At 49.7% G+C, this 10,598-nt stretch overlaps 1 long non-coding RNA gene across 1 annotated transcript; it reads left to right on the forward strand.

The window, feature by feature from the left end:
- LOC123183442 (uncharacterized) lies at nt 1–1,511 on the forward strand. The gene is made up of 4 exons (XR_006492534.1): nt 1–77; nt 161–271; nt 825–1,070; nt 1,183–1,511. It is a non-coding gene; the product is annotated as an uncharacterized lncRNA (long non-coding RNA).
- Nucleotides 1,512–10,598: the final 9,087 nt, after the last annotated feature.

The following is a 10,598-nucleotide window of genomic DNA, read 5'->3' on the forward strand; positions in this document are numbered from 1 at the left end:
CTCGCGGAACGTAATCAACGAAGGCTCCTCGTTTGGCGTCGGAAGGCGAACGTGGAACCCTAACCCTAACCAGCAAGGTACTTACGGTTTTACCTTTAGGGGACTCATCACCTTAAGCTTGGGTGATTCGCCCTACACCTTTCACCTTTGTTGTTTGCAGTGCAGGCCTGCGACGATGGCTGCGTCTCTCCGCACGGCGGCGACCACGAGGTTCCCGCGTCCATCGGTGCTTCGAGGGCAGGGGCTTCGCCGGCTCGTCCACGCCGAGGATGTATGTATCTTCTCTGTCCCATATCCGGCTCGCTATTTTCCTAGTAGGTCCGTGGCGTCCCGACGTCAAGTTGTTGGTGGAGCTCCTCACCTCTGATCTGCTCTCTGCTCTCTGCCTCTCTACAGTATATCACAGGGATGCACGGGTATCCTTAAAACAGGCATATGTTTCATTGATTTCCATTAGTAGCTACAAGATGCATGAATAATCCGTTGATAGTTTTGTAAAATCGGCATAATTTTGTCTCCAACGAGTTTCACGTTTTGCTGTGCCGTGGCCGTGGCATTGGTAGATGATCAACTGCCTTGCTTGAATGCCCTAGATATTTTGGTGAAATTCGAGGTCTTTTTGTCTCCCAACTAATTTGCTGTACCTAGATAATCAACTGCTATGGATGCGTCAATATGTCCGTAAAATCGACATCCTTTTTGTCTCCAAATATTTTATATTTTCCTGTGCAAGATATAAGGTGTGTTTCCTCTACGTAGACCGCATGCCTTGTCAAGGTTATTTTACTCATCAATTGATCTCAATGCTGCTTCTGTGCTTCCAGCTTTCCAAATCCATCCTCGCCTTAGACAAGGAACACCGTGGTTCGCTAGTCCAGCGGATGGGGGAGCTGCTGCGCTTGCAGGCTTCCAAATTCACCCACACCATGAAGGAGGAACACCGTGCGGAGCTAATCCAGCTGAAGAAGGAGCAGCTGTACGAAGTCATGGCCCTTGTCGAAGTCGCGGGATAGGAGTCTGCTCAAGTATCTCTCTACCCAAATCGAGCCTAGACCACATGACCCTCAATGGTACAATATATCAACCACATGGAAACATAGAAGTTTTTTTCTTCTCCTATAGTTCATATATACCTGTAGGTGCAATAAGTAATTCTTACCGTCTCATCCCACCTACCTGTAGGCGCAAGATAACCAGGACCAAGAAGGTGACCAAGTGGACTGCGTTGGCGGGTATTCTTGTTATTAATGCTCTCGGTTATTGTGCCCTGCCTTCCGGTCCTAAAATAGGATATCTTGTAACCGTTGAGAGTCTTCCCTTGATACGACGATATCAGCACGCTGCTGAGAGAGCGGGTAAGCGAGATGGATATCAGCATGTTGCTACTTCTGTGGGACTGGACAAGCAAGAGGAGATGTGAACAAGCAAAAGGGATGAAAATGACATGCATGCATCTTGTTTGATGGAGAAGCAAGACTGCAGTTCTTTTCCACCTAGAACTTGATGAGACATGGTGGGTATCCTTTCAGCCTAGAACTTTGAGTAATATTATTACTTGATGATCTGTCATAGCATTTGTAATAATTTTATTACTTTCTGTTTGAGTAAAAAAAAAGAGTATATGCATTGTTGGATGGATGCTCGATCAGCGTTATGAATTGTCTTCATCGAACCAACATTGTCCATGTGCTCCCAAACGCCACCTAGTCTGAATAAGGAGGCTCTTCCCCAGCTCGAGGGCGAGTGGGTCACCGGAGCCGTGCTAGACCCTGCCACGAGGGTGGTCTCATTGTCATTGCCCTCCTACCCACTATCCATTCTTCACCAACTCCGGCGTCCAAGTTCTCCTCACGGTTGTTGGCGGCGACGTGTGGCACCGGCGCTTTGGGGCATCCTAGTAAGAAGTCTATTTCCATTTAGCTAGTTCTTTCCTTCCAAAATGTAATAATGGTGTGTCCTAAACTACCTTCCCTTTCAGTTAATACAATGTGATTTGTGGACCTCTCCCACTTGTAGTTTTTCGGGTTTCCAGTATTACCTCGTGATCCTAGACGAGTACTCACATTACTCTTGGACATTCCCTTCGTGGAACAAGTCCGACATTGTCGACATGACCCATAGTTTTCATGCCTACGGGCTCACTCAATTTCATGTCCCCAACTAGTGTATGCAGTGCGACAACGGGGGTGAATTTCTCACCACATCTCTCTGCGACCTCTTCTCTAGATGTGGCACATCATTCGGCCTCTCATGGCCTCGCACATCGCATGGTAAAGCAGATTGCCTCCTCCGCACCACTAGTGACATTCTTTGCGTTCTTCTCATCCACGCCAACCTACCACCAGCCTTCTGGGTTGAGGCCCTTCACACTGCGACCTAAATCATAAACCGGCGACCGTCCACCTCCATTGCATCCGAGAATCCCTACTACCGTCTCCTCGGCAAGCACCCCACAAACGATCACATGCGTGTCTTCGGGTGCCTTTGCTTCCCTAACACCATTGCCACTAGCCCACACAAGCTTGATCCTCGCTCCTCACGCTATGTCTTTCTTGGTTATCCCTTAGAGCACAAGGGCTAGAGGTGTTTGGACTTAGACACACGCAAGGTTGTCATTTCCCGTCATGTTACATTCGGTGAATCCGTGTTTCCCTATTTTTCTACTGCAGCCGCACCCCCTCCTACCCAATGCCCGGCCATAGAGAATCTCGGGCATGAAATCTTCCTCGAGCCATTTCAAAATATGTTTTGACGATAGTTAAAGAAAAGAGGAGCCGATGAGCGGAAATCACGGTGCCCTAGACTAGGCGACGGAAAGGCGATCCCTGATCGCGAGAGGATTGACCTTGTCAGAGGCAAGACCGCGGGATCAAATTGTTGGAAATATGCCCTAAAGGCAATAATAAATTGATTATTATTATATTTCCTTGTTCATGATAATCGTTTATTATCCATGCTAGAATTGTATTGATAGGAAACTCAGATACATGTGTGGATACATAGGCAACACCATGTCCCTAGTAAGCCTCTAGTTGACTAGCTCGTTGATCAATAGATGGTCACGGTTTCCTGACCATGGACATTGGATGTCGTTGATAACGGGATCACATCATTAGGAGAATGATGTGATGGACAAGACCCAATCCTAAGCCTAGCACAAGATCATGTAGTTCATATGCTAAAGCTTTTCTAATGTCAAGTATCGTTTCCTTAGACCATGAGATTGTGCAACTCCCGGATACCGTAGGAGTGCTTTGGGTGTGCCAAACGTCACAACGTAACTGGGTGGCTATAAAGGTACACTACAGGTATCTCCGAAAGTGTCTGTTGGGTTGGCACGAATCGAGACTGGGATTTGTCACTCCGTGTAAACGGAGAGGTATCTCTGGGCCCACTCGGTAGGACGTCATCATAATGTGCACAATGTGATCAAGGAGTTGATCACGGGATGATGTGTTACGGAACGAGTAAAGAGACTTGCCGGTAACGAGATTGAACAAGGTATCGGGATACCGACGGTCAAATCTCGGGCAAGTATCGTACCCATGGACAAAGGGAATTGCATACGGGATTGATTAAGTCCTTGACATCGTGGTTCATCCGATGAGATCATCGTGGAGCATGTGGGAGCCAACATGGGTATCCAGATCCCGCTGTTGGTTATTGACCGGAGAGTTGTCTCGGTCATGTCTGCATGACTCCCGAACCCGTAGGGTCTACACACTTAAGGTTCGATGACGCTAGGGTTATAAAGGAAGTTTGTATGTGGTTACCGAATGTTGTTCGGAGTACCGGATGAGATCCCAGACGTCATGAGGAGTTCCAGAATGGTCCGCAGGTAAAGATTTATATATGGGAAGTCCTGTTTTGGTCACCGGAAAAGTTTCGGGGTTTATCGGTAACGTACCGGGACCACCGGGAGGGTCCCGGGGGTCCACCAAGTGGGGCCACTAGCCCCAGAGGGCTGCATGGGCCAAGTGCGGGAGGGGACCAGCCCCAGGTGGGCTGGTGCGCCCCCACCAAGGCCTAAGGCTCAAGGAAGAGGGGATGGGGGCAAATCCTAGGGCAGATGGGCCTTAAGGCCCACCCTGGTGCGCCTCCCTCTCCCCCTCCACCTGGCCGCACCCTAGATGGGTTTTTGGGGGCTGCCTCCACCCCTAGGGAGGGAACCCTAGGTGGGGGCGCAGCCCCTCCCCTTCCCCTATATATACTTGAGGTTATGAGGGTTGCAACACACAGGATTTGATCTCTCCCTGGCGCAGCCCTACTCTCTCTCCTCCTCGTCTCTTGCGGTGCTTGGCGAAGCCCTGCTGGAGTACCACGCTCCTCCACCACCACCACGCCATTGTGCTGCTGCTGGATGGAGTCTTCCTCAACCTCTCCCTCTCTCCTTGCTAGATCAAGGCATGGGAGACGTCACCGGGCTGTACGTGTGTTGAACGCGGAGGTGCCGTCCGTTCGGCACTAGGATCTCCGGTGATTTGGATCACGACGAGTACGACTCCATCAACCCCGTTCTCTTGAACGCTTCCTCTTAGCGATCTACAAGGGTATGTAGATGCACTCTCGTTCCCCTAGTTGCTGGTCTCTCCATAGATAGATCTTGGTGACACATAGGAAAACTTTGAATTTCTGCTACGTTCCCCAACACAAATCGGGCTCAGGCCACCGAGTGAGAGAGATGTGGATCTTCCCGGGGCTGGTGATCCATCGGGCATGCGGGAAGCATGGCGCCGGGAAAGGAAGGCGAGCAAGGGGGCAGTCGAGGTAAGGAAAGCGATCGCGGAGGGGAGGAAGAATTCGGATAGCAATTCCCATACCCAGAATCCCACTGTTGAGGCGCTCAGAAGAATCATGGAAAAGATCCACACTGTCAGGATGGATCTAAGGAAGGAATCAGGAGGGGAAGATCAAGGTGCAATCTGCAATAAAAGTGGAGGCCCGGTTAAGGATGATCCGCCAGACAAGGGCGGAGGATTCTTAGATCGTGATTCGAAGGAAGGTGAAAATTCGAGAATCACAAATTCATTTGTCACTCGTGTGATCCCGAAGATGGAGGAGCCGATCCGGCCAGACACAAAGATAAAAGGGCTTGACCCAAGAGCTCTATTCTCTCATTATGACTCGTACTCAGATCACACCAACCCCCAATCGCCGATGTCGCCCCAAGACAAGCAGAAGAACAAGGCCACCTGTGCTGGGGGGGGGGGGGGCGCACCCCGAGTCAGCGATGGCCGGAGTATGTTGAGGGTGATCCTCCACGGGGAGTCGTCCCGGGGCCAAGGAGGGAAGGCCAACATGAGGATGCTTGGCTCCGGCAATGATGTGGTTGCCCCAAGGTTTCCAGTCAACCTGGGGGCCAGGGTCGACGACGTGGTCGAACTCGACCTGACAAAGGAACGTGCTACCATGAGGACACCCTGGATCGCTGTAGGGCTCTTCTTCTCCCCCTGCCCTACAGCAATGAGGGACTCTTCGACGAGCTCAAGAGAAAGTGGGGGTTGCGTGGGCGCCTCAACTACACCCCCCTCAAAAACAACCGTTTCCTCCTGGAGTTCGAGCGGGAGGGAAATCGCCGCTTCATCCTCGATAATGGCCCCTGGACCCACAAGGGCGACTCCTTCCTCATGGTGGAGGTGGACGGCAGCGCCCGACTGGGGGACGTGGAGGTTGCCCATATGCCAATTTGGGTACGCATCCATGATGTCCCGCCGATCATGCTGGACGAAGGTGTGGCATGGAAACTTGGATCCCAGCTTGGGGAGGTCCTTGAGGTGGACACAGACATACATGGTAAGCTGTGGGGAGATTTCATAAGAGTCCGGGTGAGGCATGATGTAGATGAGCCCCTCCATAGCATGATTACTTCCCATGACAAACCTAGAAATGAGTTGTTCTTTTTAGAGGTGAAGTATGAGAGAGTTCCTAGGTTCTGTGGTTTTTGTGGCTTCATTGGGCATGGCCAACGCGATTGTAAGTTGTCGGCGAACCTCCAAGAGATGAGGTACACGGCAACAATGTGCGCCTCCCCTTTCAAAAAGAGTAGCAGTAGGGGTGGGTATGTTGCCCCGGTGGCGGGCAGCGCTCGTCGCTTTCTTAGCTTTGGGAAGGAGGCACATCGAGAGGCTAGCGGGAGCTGGATGAAGGCAGAGTACGAGCAGATACCGGAGGAGATCTTGACAAGCCCTCAGGTCCAGGCTGCGATAGCGGCGGTCAGTGCCCTGAAAGTGACAGATGAGAACCCCCCAAAGGATCCTGTTTCCCAAGAGACCTCCACCCCATCCTTGGCTCTGGGAACGGGTGACACAGGGGCTAAGTCAGACCAGGAGATGCTTGCTTTGACCCAGCCGGGTGCCCCAGTAGCCATGAAAGGGGTGTTGGAAGGACATGGGGCGAGCCATGAGAACCAAATAGTGCATGATCATATGTGAACTGATGTGACTGGATAGGGGGGAGGCAGTGCTGAACCTGATCAACGGGTGGTGGCGCACCCTATCAGCGCCGCGGACAGGGGAGAGGCGCAACCTACTGATCCAGAGGAAACGGAGGAACCAGAATTTCCCCCGGGGTTTGGGCCGTATACCCACGTTTCAAGCATCTGAGAGAGATGGTGCAGACTCGGGATGGGATAACAGAAGCTGCTGCAGGTGGGGACGGGGAAACAATTGTCCCTCCGAAGAAGAGGGCCCTAAAGGCAGACAGGGGCAGTAAGATCAGCTCAGGACAGGGCAGCTCGGTGCTGGGCAAAAGAGGTGGACGCGAGTTTGGGAACACAAAAGGTATAGAGGAGGCAGAAACAGGTGAGGCTGCTGAGCAGAACAAGAAGGTGTGTGCTAGAGGCAAAGACGGGGAGAACGAGAACGGGCCAGAGGAAAAGCAGGAAGCTACCGGGCAAGGGGCTCCTGGTCAACTGGTGGACGCTAAAGAGGGCGTCCACCAAGAGCCATGACGGTGCTAGTCTGGAACTGTCGAGGCCTCGGGCAACCTCGAACGGTTCAAGAACTCGTGTGCCTTGTGCACACATACAAGCCCAAGCTCGTCTTACTTTCTGAAACGCGACAGAATAACAAATATGTCAAGAACCTCAAGTGGAGGCTAGGCCTTCATCAATGTATCACGTAGCCCGGCACTGGAAAAGGTGTCGGCATTGCACTCTTTTATGATGAAAGTGTGGAAATAAAGAAGTTGGCCGTAGGGGCGAGATACATCGATGTGTTGGTTAGGATGAATCCCAATGGCTTCCAATGGCGGGGAACATTTGTGTATGGGGAACCGAAAGCTCATGAACGGCACAACTTGTGGACTTTGCTAAGAAGATAAAAGACACAAGCAGCCTCCCGTAGTTGATGATGGGAGATTTTAATGAGACTATGTGGCAAAAAGAGCACTTTTCAGTAACTAAAAGGTCAGAAAATAACATGGAAAACTTTCGCAACATCCTCTCTGATTGTAACCTCTTCGATTTAGGATTCAGAGGGCCGGGCTGGACCTACAGCAACAAACAAAGTGGAAGGAAGAATGTTCGTGCACGGTTGGACAGATTTGTTGCATCGCCGGAGTGGTCAGAACACTATAGAAATGCTTCAGTTGAACACATTTGTTCCTCAAGATCAGACCACCTTCCCATCCTTCTTCGTTTGGGGAGTGGAAAAGAATGGAGACCGGTTGGCGAGGAAAGGAAAAGCATATTTAGGTATGAACAGATGTGGGAGAGAGCGGAGTCCTTGAAAGAAACCATTGATGCAACATGGTGTAAGGACGACCATGCTGTAAACCTTCAGGAAATAGGTGCAAAGCTGAAACAGATGCAAGAAGACTGTGGAACTGGGCTGATCGAGCTTTCGGCTCAGTTATAAAAAAGACAGCAGAGATACGCAAAAGATTGAACAAGTTATGGACCCAACCTGTCACTGAACGGTCGAGCCAGGAAGAGTGTAGGCTCTCGAGGGAACTTGACGAGATGCTGCTGAGAGAGGAACTTATGTGGAGATAACGATCCCGTGCAACTTACATCAAAGAAGGGGACAAAAATACAAAATGGTTTCAACAGAGGGTAACTTGGAGGAAGAAGAAAAATACAATTGTGAAGCTGAAAGATGAGAAGGGGGCTGGGTTGAAGACGTCGGCAAGGTTCGGGATATGACCAACAATTTTTTCAAGAAACTGTATGAAAGGGATGATGAAGTAGATCCTAGAGATATCTTGAACCTAGTCACCGAGCGAGTTGACAACAACATGAATGAGGTGCTGACCAAACAATTCTCAGTGGAGGAAATTAGCGACGCTTTGTTCCAAATTGGCCCGCTAAAAGCGCCAGGCCCTGATGGTTTCCCAGCGCGATTTTTTCAAAAGAATTGGGAGGTTATGAGAGAGGATATAGTGAAATCAGTACGGGAGTTCTTTGATAAAGGCGTTATACCGGAAGGAATAAACGACACGGTGATAGTCCTCATTCCTAAAGGAAATGACCCGCAATCCCTGAAGGACTATAGACCGATAAACCTCTGTAATGTCATTTACAAAGTGATTTCTAAGTGCCTGGTAAACCTCCTAAGGCCCATGTTGGATGAAATCATTTCAGAAACACAAAGTGCGTTTATTCCCGGAAGATTGATCACGGACAACGCCGTCATCGCATTTGAATGTTTCCACAAGATTCAACGCTGCAAGAATGCAAGAGACAACTACTGTGCGTACAAATTAGACCTTGCAAAGGCCTACGATAGAGTTGATTGGAGATGCTTGGAAGGTGTTTTACAAAAAGCAGGATTCTGCGAGAAGTGGACAGGTTGTGTCATGAAGTGTGTCAAGTCAGTGAGGTACTCAGTCAGATGCAACGGAGAATTACTTGAGCCTTTCATTCCATCTCGTGGGCTGCGGCAGGGGGACCCCCTAAGCCCATACATGTTCATGTTTATTGCGGATGTACTGGTCTATCTCTTGCGAAAAGAGGCGATAGAAAATAGGTTGACACCTATCAAAATTGCAAGAAATAGCCCGAGCATCTCCAACCTGTTTGTTTGCGGATGACAGTCTAATCTTCTTAAAGGCCGTCCTAGAGCAAGCCGAAGCTATAAATAGAGTCCTAACAACATTTCAGAAGTGTACGGGACAACTCCTAAGTGCCAACAAGTGCTCTATTCTTTTCAGTGAGGTATGCCCTTTGGTAATAAGGGAAGCAATTAAAACATCCTAGGAGTGACTTCAGACACGTTTGAGAGCAAGTACTTAGGCTTGCCTACTCCAGAGGGGAGGATGAAAGACGAGAAATTCCAACCGATCATGGATAGGTTTCGGAAAAGATGTAGCGACTGGTCGAAAAAATTCATGTCGTATGCTGCTAAAGAGGTTCATGTAAAATCGGTGGTCCAGGCCCTTCCAGCTTTCGTCATGAGTGTGTTCATGCTGTACAAAGGTTTTTGTGAGAAGTATGAAAGAATGATAAGAGATTTCTGGTGGGGAGATGAGGACGCCCATCGGAAGGTTCACTGGATGTCGTGGGAAAGGATGACAAGGCCTAAAAGGGCGGGAGGCATTGGCTTCGGAGATATGAATTTTTTCAACCAAGCGCTGCTGGCCAAGCAAGCGTGGAGGCTAATTCAGAACCCAAACGGCCTATGCGCGAGAGTCCTAAAAGCCAAATACTTTCCGAATGGTAATATCTTGGATACAGTTTTCGCCTCGGATGCATCCCCCGTGTGGAGAGCTATTGAATTTGGACTGGAACTATTGAAAAAAGGAATTATCTGGAGGGTTGGGAATGGGTAGGACATACAAATTCAACGGGATCGGTGGATCCCTAGAAGAGAGGGCTTGAAGACGGCATCATTCATTCGGAGGTCGCGCATTCGGTGGGTTAGCCAGCTCATGCACACAGACAGGAAAGAATGGAACGAGAATTTGATCAGGCAACTCTTTTATTCGTTTGATGCGGACGAAATCTGCAAGCTGAATATTCCGAGCTCGGACATGAAGGATTGTGTAGCTTGGCATTATGAGAAGAATGGAGTCTTCTCGGTAAGGAGCGCGTATAAACTTGCTATGGCCAGCCTCCCGCAAATGGCCCAAAACCCTTCAAGCTCGGCCAGAGAGCCAAATGATCGAAGTATATGGGACCTCATTTGGAAGTCGAATGTGCCTGGGAAAGTTCGTATTTTTGGATGGAGGGTGGCTACTAATACGTTAGCCACAAAGAAAAACAATTGGAAAAGAACAGTAGAAGTGGATGCCACTTGCAATATCTGTGGAAATGGAATCGAGGATGAGCATCATGCGGTGGTCATGTGCACAAAAAGTAGGGCCCTCTGAGCAGAAATGAGGGAAGCGTGGAAGCTACCACCAGAGAGCAAGTTTTGGTATACTGGAGATGATTGGTTACAAAATCTGCTGGACACGGAAAGCGAGGAAGGGAGCACCAAGATCCTGCTGATCCTATGGCGGAGTTGGCACCTAAGAGAAGATTGTCTCCGAAATAATGGGAGGGAGTCGATCAATAGTTCAGTGCAGTTCCTGCAGAGATACGAGGAGGAGCTAAGGAATGCTGCTGGCTCCAATGATGAACATGGAGGCAAGAACATGGAAAAAGGGAGGATACCCTG

The sequence above is a fragment of the Triticum aestivum genome, chromosome 1A, assembly GCF_018294505.1.
Source record: "Triticum aestivum cultivar Chinese Spring chromosome 1A, IWGSC CS RefSeq v2.1, whole genome shotgun sequence".
In the NCBI taxonomy this organism is placed as follows: domain Eukaryota; kingdom Viridiplantae; phylum Streptophyta; class Magnoliopsida; order Poales; family Poaceae; genus Triticum; species Triticum aestivum.